The sequence below is a fragment of the Schistocerca americana genome, chromosome X (assembly GCF_021461395.2).
Source record: "Schistocerca americana isolate TAMUIC-IGC-003095 chromosome X, iqSchAmer2.1, whole genome shotgun sequence".
Classification (NCBI taxonomy): Eukaryota; Metazoa; Arthropoda; class Insecta; order Orthoptera; family Acrididae; genus Schistocerca; species Schistocerca americana.
This window is the reverse complement of record NC_060130.1, coordinates 616,863,812-616,877,797: the sequence shown is the minus strand read 5'-3', so window position 1 is coordinate 616,877,797 and position 13,986 is coordinate 616,863,812.

Genomic DNA, 13,986 nt, shown 5'->3' with positions numbered 1-13,986 from the left:
TATTCGGAATCTATTCATAATTGTTTTTTTACTATGCTGAGAGTGATCTTCCATATACGTAATTATGCTTAGTACCTGCTCCTTGGACATCGGTTGTTCTTCACTACGTTTCGCTGGAGACGGTATTTTTGGCTCCCTGTCCGACAATGATGATGAACTACATGGCTGTACACCTGTTTCGGTACCAATTTTATTTGTTAAAAACGTATCGCCATCATTGTACTCCGCATGTACATCGTCCGGACACTCCAGCGTATACAACTGACCCATCTTTCAGAAACACTGTATTTCATCTGCCACTTATTGCTCACGCTACGAAAATCTTTTGGTTTTGACGAAATGTCAAGTTCGGCAACTGTTTGCTTTGTTTATCGTTGCCATTGCTCTACTTTGTATCAACACCACTAGCGCTGTAGCGCTGTTGTGAGTTACTCGTCGACTGAGCTTTTCAACTGCGTTCCGTAGCGTCCAGTCCTTCCCCCTGTTGCCATTAGTAGCCAATACTGTGGTTGAATGGTAGACAACATGTGGGACGTCGAATGCCAAAACATCATTGGCCTTTAGCGACCTCGCATTCAAGGGGTTCCTTGTGAGACACCTTCGCATCTTTGAGAGGCCGCTTTGTCTCTGTTATCCAATGAGAAAATTTCAAGGTTTGTAAGCCAACAGTTGTTCCTTGTTTGTTGCTTTCGTCATTCAGATTCTGTGTGTTGCTGTATTCTGTTCTTGTACTGGTGAGACTTCTGTTGCCTTGGGAGCAAGACTGGCTTTGTCTGGTTCGGAGATTCTACAAAGCTGAAGATATCAGGTGAGATCAATAAAGAGATCAGAAATTTCGCCCTATGCGAGACATCTTTTTTCCTGTTTTGTTTCACCCATACATGTTTCAGCACTTTTGTGCTGTCATCAGTGGGTTTAATTTTATTTTTATTTTTAATTGTAAAATTGTAACACATTTGTGTTGTTTATAACATTATGTCAAAGTTCCATTTATAGCTTAATTGGCGAAATGTGGATGTATGCATTAGTTAACATACCTTACATGATGCTATTGTCCATTCATTTGGGTAGCTATTCTGATACACAGTATACAACTTGTCATCTGCAAACAGCAAAACATAATTTATTTTTCTGTTTCTTATGTATTTACGAACGGAAATGAGTCTGTATCACTTTTTTTTGTGTTTAACTTTCAGTTTTGAAGTTGTGATGCGTTCTCCTGTGGTGTTGGCGAAGTTAATAGGCTTATTTCGTGACCTATGGTCGATTTCTCAAAACATAGGCAGAGTTTCATTTGTTTCGTAGCGTTTTTGGCTTGGTGAGGCGCGCGAGTTTGAATTGTATTTGACGTCAGTGGTGTATGGTTTGTGTGGGTGTGCGTGTTGAGGACTGGGGCAGAGAGAGAGAATGAATACCACACAGCCACAACAACACGTAATGGAAGCGAAAACTCTGCCTATGTTTTGAGAAATCGAAAAAGTGCAGTGCTAAGCGACCATAGGTCATGGAGTAAGCCTATTTACTTTGCCAACAACACAGGAGAACGCACCACAACTTCAAAACTGTAAGCTACACACAAAAAACGTGATACAGACTCATTTCCGTTCGTAAATCCATAAGAAACAGAAAAATAGATTACGTTTTGCTGTTTGCAGATGACAAGCCGTATATTGTGTAGCAGAATAGCTACCAAAATAAATGGACAATAGCATCATGTAAGGTATGTTAACCAATGCATACATCCACTTTTCGTCATTTAAGATATAAACGGAACTTCGACATAATGTTATAAACAACACAAATGTTAATACGTAACAACAATTTTACAGTTAAAAATTAAAATAAAATTAAACCCACTGATGACAGCACAAAAGTGCTGAAACATGTACAGGTAAAACAAAACAAGAAAAAAGGTGTTTTGCGTAAGGCGGAATTTCTCATCCCATTTTCGTATCAAGCACGGACATAACAAGAAGATGGTGAGATCATTATTTTTTTGCCGTCGAGAAGCTTAGGTTAACTTGCACGCTTATTTCATAACTGCTTGCTAAATTTCTGCTCAGTTTATAGTGATGAACGCTATCTTTTCAATCAGTTATGCTGTAGATTCAGAGTTATCATCCCCTCCTGAAGTATAAAAGAGTTGCTGCCTTACTAAACGTTGTGAACTGAGAAGTTATATTCCAATTGCGTGTAACTCATGCATGTTTGTATTGTCTGAGGATCCATATGGGCTTTTAAATCAGTTTTAACGTTCTGGTATGGTTATACAGGGTGTAACTGGTATAAGTGCAGATATTTGTATTCGCAGCAGAGGACGGTGTATTGAACTACATTACATCAGTATTTATATCACTGTAGCTTAATAATTGTAGCTATTACAAGTTGCATGTGCCCATGTGCCACCACAATAAAATAAAAACAGTGAATAGTAGAGGGAGTATGAATGAGAACAGTGGCGTATTTAAGTTCACAAAATAATGACAAGTTTTATTAATTCTTTTGTAGCTAAAACTAGCTGATTAACCTTATACAAAGCGGAAAAAGACAAATCAGAAAAGGAATGGCGTTTGATTGACAAGGAATACATTGGGGTGGAAGCTATACAAATTCTTCCCTGAATTAATCCCACTTACAACGCAGTCTGAGTTTGTTTACATGAACCCACCATGAGGCCCAACTCTGTTCAAATGGAATCGACTGCAACCAAGGATACCACAAACTATGGTTCACCTGAGAACAGGGAGCTGTGAATATCATTTAACAAACCTACGCCAGTGCAGCAATATTTTACTCTTTCTCCTTGATTCAGGCGACAGCAGAAAACGGCTCGCCGTGGGCGAGGACTGGTGGGCTGCGGCAGCTGTGAGATTCTGATGCGTCCACGAAAATTTGCAACCTGCACGGTCTGGCTTTCTGATTTTCAGACCGAAGGAAAATTCCCTATCAGAGCACTGAAATACCGGCAGATTTCAGTGTGAGATGCGACCATTCCCTGGTCTGGCCAGAGCGGTTTGACTGAGTCACACGACGGTGTGTGCTGGAATTGTAAAACGTCAGGCAGCCGACTCAGGACGAGTAAGTTCACCCTCGTCACACACGATATGTCCGAGGCGATGTGCAGTACCATTGTTGGTACAGCTGGAAACTGCGACAGGCTCTTAGTCCACCACAAGATACAGACCACAAGTTTCGCCCACTAGCGGAAGACCTGAAGTTCTCCACCAGGGGAGGACCAGAAGACGAAGATGCAAAGAATTACAACCACTTTGCACGAAGCCTCGGTACAGTAGCCGAATTACCACAAACAAAACCGCCCCCTCACTGGACAACCCAACTGAACTATCCTCTACTCATTGAATCTCCCCTCTTCACTGTTCTGTTGACCTGGCCAATCTAGACACAACACTGCGGTTCCCACACTAGGGGAGCAAAGCCTCCATTTTGCATATCCTGAAAGGAGACAGTCAGCGATTCCAAAACGTTCTTGTCTGGAAAAAGAAGATTTTAGCCTTGTGAGGCGTCGTTCTCATGGTAAGCGTGGTCATGTTTGGCAAAAAACATCTACCTAGACGGGACCACAATCCTTCATTTATGGAGAGATCTAATCTTTCTAGGCCGACCATTCCCAATTTCTGAAAGAAGGCTATTAAGTTTGCCAGACAGCTGTGTCCATGAAATATATGTTTTTACCGCTCACTAACACAACCTGGCGACTTCCTAGCGTCAGGGGGGAGGGAGGTTCAAATGGTTCAAATGGCTCTGAGCACTATGGGACTTAACATCTTAGGTCATCAGTCCCCTAGAACTTAGAACTAGTTAAACCTAGCTAATCTAAGGACATGACACACATCCATGCCCGAGGCAAGATTCGAACCTGCGACCGTACCAGTCGCGCGGTTCCGGACTGCGCGCCTAGAACCGCGAGACCACCGCGGCCGGCTTGGGGAGGGAGGAGCTACAGTTTTGTCTCCATTAAACTCTACTGCAGCCACTCTGTCCGTACAGTACCAGCTTCTAGCATGAGAATTCACGAAGTTTTATGATCTTCCCAACATTTGCACAAAAGATCAGTTTACAGCAGTCTCTCTTACATGGCTTCCTCCATCCACTTTCCGCCAACTGGCCATCTTCGCTCTGGACTGCCGACTGGCCCAATGCCGGACATTTGCCACGCCAGACATTTGACACACTTGCCCTTTCACCAGGTAGGGATCCCTCAGGTAAGGGACGCCCTTCCTCGTACTTCTTCTGTCCGCTTTCAAAGCGCCATCTCCACATCTTACTCGACACAACCAGTACGTAAGCGACCTTCTTCTTCGACATCTTGGCCAAATACAGAGCTTCTTTTCCGAAATCAAAATATTTATAACTTTTGGGAAACTAAAGCAATACTGACGATTATGTCAGTATGTAAATAGTTCTGCCAAGTATAAATATAGATCCATCTGCCTGTACGGTAGCTTCCTTTCACGCTTATTGATTGCGATTGAACTGTCCATCGTCATTGGAGCAACAAGAAAGGAACGATGCAAAGATAATGCGAATGTACGCTAATCATTTATTTTTTATCACTGCATTTGTGCCTACTTTAATTACTACAACTGCATGTCCAAAAGACAATAAGGAAAGAAGAAATGGGTATGCGAATGAGAGGAAAGAAAAACGACGTACTCCATATTAATTTACTCTCTAAAATGCGATATCTCTTGCGGTGAAACATTAGTTAATAAAGTGTAGCGGGACAATGTTCAAAACATGACTGAAAATACGTTCACTAAATATAGATAAGAACATCTATGACTGAGATGTCATAGAAAGTCGACGTACAGTTTTAAAATGTTAGAAATAAGGAAATGAAGTAATACAGAATGCTATGCTTGTAACATACGTTGTTGTTCTAAATAGTTTAGCTCTGGTATTTGCAGGGTCGCAGAGAAAGCATCCTAGGTTTTGGAGGAGAAAGCCGTAATTGTAATGATCTGCACTACAACAGAAACAAGAAGCACAACTTAAGGAAAAAGTAATGTAATGTGTGTTCCAGCTCACAATTGACATTGAAGCAGATAGTTCCTGTGACTTACTATTGGCAGAGGCTATATTCGACAACCGGAATAAATTAAAACTGGCTCCTTTTACCGACCTCCGGTCTCAGATGAAACAGTTGCTGAACAGTTCAAAGAAAATTGAGTCTCATCACAAATAGGCACCCTACTCATACAGTAGGCAGTGGCCTCAATCCACCTTCCATATGTTGACAAAAATACATTTTCAGACCCTATTGTAGATAGAAAACAACTTCCGTAATTGTTCTAAATGCTTTTTTTTAAATTATTTTGAACAATTGGTTCACGAGGCCATTCAGATTGTAAATAGTTACGAAAACACGCTTGACCTCTTAGCCACAAATAATCCTGAGCATCACGACGGATACAGTGATTAGTGAACACACAGTCGTAGCGAGTTTCAGTTCCGTAACAAAGAAATTCAGCAAAACTAAACGCAAAATTTATCTATTTATGAAAGCAACTAAAAATTTGGTCGACATCTTTCTAAGAGACCGTCTCCCATCCTTCCAAACAATGTAAGTGAAGACCATATGGCCGAGCGGTTCTAGGAGCTTCAGTCCGGAACCGCGCTGTTGCTACGGTCGCAAGTTCGAATCCTGCCTCGGGCATGGATGTGTGTGCTGTCCTTAGGTTAGTTAGGTTTAAGTAGTTCTCAGTCTAGGGGATTGATGACCTCAGATGTTAAGTCCCATAGTGCTCAGAGACATTTTTTGAAGACCATATGTGGTTTAAGTTCAAAGAAATAGTATCAACAGTACTCGAGAGATTCATACCAAATAAATTATTAAGAGACGGAGCTGATACCCCATGGTACACAAAACACGACAGAAAGCTGCTGCAGGAGCACCGAGAAAGGCAAAATCTCCAAGACTGCCGAAGTTTCACTGAGGCTCTAAATTTGATACGGATTTCAATGCGAGGTGCATTTAATAGTTTCCGTAACGAAACTCTCTCTAGAAATGTGGCGGAAAATACAAAGATATTCTGGCTCTGTGTTGAGTAAATCAGCGGAAAGGCTCAGTAAGCGATGTGGCGGAGGAGGGGGAGACAAGGGACCCAACCCTTCGGAGCAGGTAAAATGGTGACAAATGTACGGCATGGCAAACGTCCGCACACCGATTGGCCCAGGTAAAGCGTTTTGCAAACTTGCACCCTTCTGGCCGACACTAAGCGGAAGGAGCAGAGTGCTTCAGCCAGAAGTCCCCCAGCAGGTAAAATTCACTGAGGGCTGCTTCCCAGAATCACTCATATAGCCAGGTCGCTTCCATCAGCATTCTCTTCGGCGGCCTCCCTGTTCTCCGTCTCCTCCGCTATGGCCCCTCAGGTGCAAGTGCTCTTCAGGTTACACATGCAGTTATAAGAACATTCTGCCCACAATTTCTTCATGCAAAAACGTCATGGACTACACATGCCAAATGTAGTACTGAGAAACACTGAGATCATGACCTAAAATACGAATGTTAATCTGACTGACAATGACATGCCACCTCTCAAGGGCACAATGCTGGTGCAGGTACAAGTGTTTCACGGCACAGCATTCAGCGCACATTGCGGAAGATGGGACTCCGCAGCGCACGACCTTTCCTCGTTCCAAAGCTGATCCAACGACAGCGCCAATTACGATTGGAGTGGATACGGAATAATCGAAAACGGACAGTGGATCAGTGGAGGTTCCATTACCTGCTAGGATAAATAACGTTACTTGTTACACCAGGTCGATAAGTGTGTCCAGGTACGCCGTCATCCAGGTGAACAGTTGCACTGCCATCCAGGTGAACAGGTGCACGAAACATTCATGTGATATGGAAACCGGCCAGTGGGCCAGCATATGCTGCGGGACACATTTATCTTGGCTGCTAAGGGACCTGTAATAGTAACCAGAGGCATCAAAACAGCTGTGGACTACACAGACATTATTGTGGAGTACTTCCGTCCCTTCGTGCTACATGTTTTCTCCTACTGCGGTAGCATTTTCCAGCAGAATAACTGTCCATGGTACGAGAAGCATGACACTGAACACTCTTCGGTGTGTTGGCCACTAAATTCATCTACATCTACATTTATACTCCGCACGCCACCCAACGGTGTGTGGCGGAGGGCACTTTACATGCCACTGTCATTACCTCCGTTTCCTGTTCCAGTCGCGTATAGTTCGCGGGAAGAACGACTGCCGGAAAGCCTCCGTGCTCGCTCGAATCTCTCTAATTTTACATTCGTGATCTCCTCGGGAGGTATAAGTAGGGGAAGCAATATATTCGATACCTCATCCAGAAACGCACCCTCTCGAAACCTGGACAGCAAGCTACACCGCGATGCAGAGCGCCTCTCTTGCAGAGTCTGCCACTTGAGTTTGCTAAACATCTCCGTAACGCTATCACGCTTACCAAATAACCCTGTGACGAAACGCGCCGCCCCTCTTTGGATCTTCTCTATCTCCTCCGTCAACCCGACCTGGTACGGATCCCACACTGATAAGCAATACTCAAGTATAGGTCGAACGAGTGATTTGTAAGCCACCTTCTTTGTTCATGGACTACATTTCCTAAGGACTCTCCCAATGAATCTCAACCTGGTACCCGCCTTACCAACAATTAATTTTATATGATCATTCCACTTCAAATCGTTCAGCACGCACACTCCCAGATATTTTACAGAAGTAACTGCTACCAGTGTTTGTTCCGCTATCATATAATCATACAATAAAGGATCCTTCTTTCTATGTATTCGCAATACATTACATTTGTCTATGTTACGGGTCAGTTGCCACTCCCTGCACCAAGTGCCTATCCGCTGCAGATCTTCCTGCATTTCGCTGCAATTTTCTAATGCTCCAACTTCTCTGTATACTACAGCATCATCCGCGAAAAGCCGCATGGAACTTCCGACACTATCTACTAGGTCATTTATATATATTGTGAAAAGGAATGGTCCCATAACACTCCCCTGTGGCACACCAGAGGTTACTTTAGCGTCTGTAGACGTCTCTCCATTGAGAACAACATGCTGTGTTCTGTTTGCTAAGAACTCTTCAATCCAGCCACACAGCTGGTCTGATATTCCGTAGACTCTTACTTTGTTTATCAGGCGACAGTGCGGAACTGTATCGAACGCTTTCCGGAAGTCAAGGAAAATGGCATCTACCTGGGAGCCTGTATCTAATATTTTCTGGGTCTCATGAACAAATACAGCGAGTTGGGTCTCACACGACCGCTGTTTCCGGAATCCATGTTGATTCCTACAGAGTAGATTCTGGGTTTCCAGAAACGACATGATACGCGAGAAAAAACATGTTCTAAAATTGTACGACAGATCGACGTCAGAGATATGGGTCTATAGTTTTGCGCATCTGCTCGACGACCCTTCTTGAAGACTGGGACTACCTGTGCTCTTTTCCAATCATTTGGAACCTTCCGTTCCTCTAGAGACTTGCGGTACACGGCTGTTAGAAGGGGGGCAAGTTCTTTCGCGTACTCTGTGTAGAATCGAATTGTTATCCCATCAGGTCCAGTGGACTTTCCTCTGTTGAGTGATTTCAGTTGCTTTTCTATTCCTTGAACACTTATTTCGATGGGACACTATCAGGCGCCAGCTCCGTGCACACAAACCACTGTTCCGTATTTACGGGAATTGTGTGACCAGTCATCTAGTTCGACATACCACCGGAAACGTATGAAGGATTTTTTGAACTCGCAAGTCTACTGCTGTAATGCGTTCCATAGATGGAATACACATTATTAAGGAGGGTGTAATAACGTTTTGGCTCAACACTGTACATTTTGTTTTTATTAATATCGTAGTCACCTGTGGCACATCAAAACTGAGATTGACAGTAGGTTAATAGATTATATTGGTGTTAGGCGGACTAGTAAGTACTCAACGAAAACCGAACTTCGTATCCGCGCCTGAAAGAACTCAGCCCATTAGGAAGATGACCTTAGAATTCAAAGTAGTATCAGTCTACAGACGTTAGCGATCTAAAGCGGGCCGTACGAGACAGCGATGTACTTTGTGACTTCTACAAAGAAACATTACTTTTAAAAAACGACAACGCGCAGGGCAGCCTAGTTCTTTTTCTTCTACAAACCTCTGGACAGGCTTTTCCTAACAGCGTTATTACGTCGTCAAGTCTCTAGTGATAAAGTCACGCGAGGTGTTATCTGCCGCGTTCTATTTATATAAGAGGCGACCAACCACTCCTCGATAACAAGTGTTGTTAACGACGTATTTACGCAGCGCGTCTGCTGACATCTGGGGGCTCGGAAAAGGAGGCGACCAGGCAGCTCCCATTGTTGATGGTGGGGGGATGGGGGAGGGAGGGGGTCGGAGGATTGGGTGCAGGGGCTTAACTGCTGCAAAGGGCACTGACATAAGACAAGGAACCAGTCTCACACATTTATTACACATGTCTACGAAGTGCGAATGAAAGAAAGGCCAGTTTAATTTACGTTGTAGTGGAACCTCGTTTATCCAGATTAGGTGCCACCTTAGGTCATCTAGATTATCGAAACTTCAGATAATCCTGAAATACTGAAAGAAAATTAGAATGACTTGGATTAACTGCCACTGTTTTTTGTAACAATCATGTCGTATACTAGCAAAGTAAATGACAAGAAAAGATATTTTCAGGCACTGTAACTCAGTGAACATGTATCGAAGTGAAGCGAGTTCCTATTGAATGTGAACTGTTGACAAGGAACATAGTTTATAATATTCCGACCGTGTGCTGCCCGTCACCACAACTTCATCTGATACTTGATATAGTGGGACAGTATTTTATTAATTTCGTTAACATTGGCCGGTTCGTCCCATGACTCAGTTATTGATTTTCCGCATTTCTGGAAAAATCAGCGACGCTGTTTAAAGAGACACTGAATCAGATCGGTGAATCGTTGGTGTCTGCATCAGTAATTACACCTTAAATTAATAATTTTCAACATTAGTAAACCATACGATTATTTCCAAAGCAATAATACTGTGCATTTTTCATCAATATATAGTTTTTACAGGGAGTGGACAAAAATATAGAAACACCAAAATCACAACACATTTACCACGCCTAATAAGTGTCGGAGGCTATTGGTATTCAAAACAGCTTCCAGTCATCTCGGAATTCATAAATACATGTCCTTTATGGTTTCCAAGAGTGTCTTATACTATTCCTCCTGCAAAGCAATGGCAACTTCAGGTAAGTATACTGGAGTTGAATGACGATGACTCATCCTTCTCTCCAAAGTAGACCTCAAAGGCTCAGTAACACTGAGAAGTCATGACTGTAGCGGCCAGGAGAGATGTGACAATTCATCCTCGTGCTCACAAAACCAGTTCTGGACGATGAGAGCTGTGTGAACAGGGGCGCTGGCTTCTTGGGACACAGTATCACCATTGAGAAACAAACACTGTTCAGTGGAATGGGCTTCATCGGCCAAAATGGTCATACAGTCCTTGGCAGTAATGCGAGCTTGCAGAGTAGCCATGGGCTTCATGGAATACCACGTCACGGCTTCCCAAAACATTACCGAACCCCTACCATGTCTTACCCTTGGGACGTAAACTCGGCCATAAGTTCGAAACGATGTGAAACAAGACTCGCCAGACCGAATGAGCCGGCCGTTGTGGCCGAGCGGTTCTAGGCGCGTCAATCCGGAATCGCACTGCTGCTACAGTCGCAGGTTCGAATCCTGTCTCTGGCATGGATGTGTGTGCTGTCCTTAGGTTAGTTAGGTTTAAGTAGTTCTACGTTTTGGGGTCTGATGACCTCAGATGTGAAGTCCCATAGTGCTCAGAGCCATTTGAACTTTTTTTTAAGACCGAATGACATTCTTCCATTGCTCCTCCATAGTCCAGGTTTATGACTCCGGTTTCACGTTTTCCTTTTTTGGGTATCGCCACCACTGATGAGTGGTTTTGCAATTTCAGCCCGCCCCACATTTCCCTGGTTCTGGAGCGCCCTTCGTGTTGTTTTGGTGCTGGCAGGGTTCGTGAGTGCGGTATTCAGTTCTGCAGTGACTTTTGCAGTTATCGTCCTCCTATTTTTCGTCGCACTCCTCTTCGGTGAGAGTCCGTCAGAATCACTCAGCACACACTTTCACCCGGGTTGTGACTTAGCGAATGATGTTTTTCCGCTTTTTCTGTAAGCGGTATATATCTTCAATTCAGTGCTTCTTGAAACAGCAAACGCTTCGGCTACCTTGCTTATCGAGGCGCCCTCGATACGAGCACCAAGAATTTGCCCACGTCCTAACTCACTCAGTTCCGACATAATGTACTCACAACTACTAGGAACACTGTTCTGACCACGATTGACATTTTCAACGTATTGAAGACATTGTACAGGTGCCATTCGTGGTCAAATACAACAGAATGAGCTGTAGGCTTGGCTAGCATCTACGCTTATGTCGAAGCGTGCATTGCTCTGAGTGTTACCATATTTTTGTCCAACCCCTGTAGCTCTTTCCTATCCTTGAAACATCAAAATAGTCTTTTGTAAATATGTATCGCGCAAGTAGTATAAAACCAAGAACCTATTTCTAACTGTAAGCGTTTCTCAAAATTAAATAATTACTACTTCACGTAGAAGAAGGTGTAATTAGATGAATGACGAACACTAACTTCACTTAACGAAGGTTTATTCCGCACTTGCACATACAAGAGCGCGGAGCAAACTGCATCCAGCCAGAACACATACACTATATATACAGCTACAGAACATTCCAGTACAGTGATTCTTGACATTTTTGGGTACTTCCAGAATGTGCTCGAACCGAATATAGAAATTAAAATTGTACAGCCCTGTGAGTTCTTGAAATCACGACCCTCCATGCAACAGTTTAGTATCATAACCACCACACCACGGTCCTACTCAGCTTCTTCTGCGACATTGCTCCCTCCTTAAGAGAACAGCGTCTCGGTGTTACGTCGTCCTCGTCCGGGAACGAGTCATAGCTCCTGCATACTCCGACTCCCGATGACTGATGCTCGCCCTGGAGGTGATCTTAGAACTTCTTTGCCACTACGCTCTTCACCACCTTTCCCCTTCTTGCCTGTCGCTGGAGCTTCGAATTTACCCTGGGTGGCAGGATCCTTATAGAGCTTCATTCAGAGGACGTGGACCGCATCTCTGATCTTTCGTCGTCTTGCGTCGGGGTCGAATTCTTCAACTTCATAAGTAACATCAGACAACTGTCTTGCAACCTTATAAGGCCCAAAGTAGCGCCTGAGCAGCTTCTCACAGAGACCAGCCTTCCGATTAGGAGCGGAGATCCAGACGAGGTCACCAGGCTGGTAGACAACACGGCAGTGCCTCGCGTCATACCTTCGGCGATCGTTTTCTTCAGCCTGCAGCGTGCGGAGTCGAGCTAACTGCCGAGCTTCCTCAGCTCTGGTTAACACCTGGCCGATGTAATCGTCGTCCACGTCATCAGGATGTAACGGAAACACAGTGTCCATCGTCGTAGTCGCCTCACGCCCATACACCAGGAAAACTGGCGTAAATCCTGTGGTGTATTGTTTGGCGGTGTTGTAGGCAAACGTCACGAAAGGTAGCACCTCATCCCAGTTGCTCTGCTCAACATTGACGAACACTGATAGCATATTGGCCAAGGTCTTATTAAGGCGTTCAGTAAGCCCGTTAGTTCGCGGATGGTAGGCAGATTCGATGGAAAACCTTTCCCTCGATCCGTAATTAACGACCTTGGGGCACCGTGTTTTAATACAATGTCTTCCACGATGAATTTGGTTACCTCGGATGCTTCGGCTGTTTCCACGGCTTTTGTAATGGCATAGCGTGTCAGATAATTAGTGCAGACAATAATCCATCTATTGCCACTAGCAGACGTTGGAAATCGTCCGAGGAGGTCAATCCCAACACACTGGAAAAGCGTTTCGGCTGGTAGAATTGGTATGAGTCGGCCATGTGGTTTCTGAGGAACCGCCTTTCTCCTCTGGCACTCTCTACAGTGCGACTCTTAGTGACGGACACTCCTAAATAAACCTGGCCAGAAAAGTCTCTTGCGGATTCTATCGTAGGTCTTAATGAATCCTAAATGTCCGGCCTCAGGTGTGTCATGGAATTTCTGTAGAACACCTAAGCGCATCTGTTTAGGTATTACTGGCAGCCACCTCTTTCCAAACGGATCAAAGCTTTTCTTGCAAAGTAATCCATTAACTACCTTAAATTGCCCTTTCACGTCCTCTTACCGATTTAAGTCAAGCATAATTTGAGATATCTTGGCTTCCTTCTTCTGCTCAGCAGAGAGATCCTGGAGTGCAGCAAGACAGTCACTATCTTCATCAAGGTTTTGATGGTCTTGCACAGGGTTTCTTGAGAGACAGTCGGCATCTTTGTGTTTTCTTCCACTTTCTTACACTATGGTAATGTCATAGTCTTGAAGACGTAGTGCCCGCCTGGCGAGTCGTCCTGTTGGATCCTTAAAACCTATCAGCCAACAAAGTGAAAGATGGTCTGTAACAACTGTGGTGGTGGTGGTTAGTGTTTAACGTCCCGTCGACAACGAGGTCATTAGAGACGGAGCGCAAGCTCGGGTTAGGGAAGGATTGGGAAGGAAATCGGCCGTGCCCTTTCAAAGGAACCATCCCGGCATTTGCCTGAAACGATTTAGGGAAATCACGGAAAACCTAAACCAGGATGGCTGGAGACGGGATTGAACCGTCGTCCTCCCGAATACGAGTCCAGTGTAACAACTGTGAATGGCCCTCCATAGAGATACTGTTGAAATTTGCACATGGCCCAGATCACACCAAGACATTCTCTTTCTGTAGTTGAGTAGTTTCTCTCGGCTTTTGTAAGTGTCCTAGAAGCATAGGCTATAAGCTTCTCTTTTCCATCCGAAATTTGCACCAGAACAGCACCGATCCCATACCCACTGGCATCTGTGTGTAGTTCTGTAGGTGTTCTCTC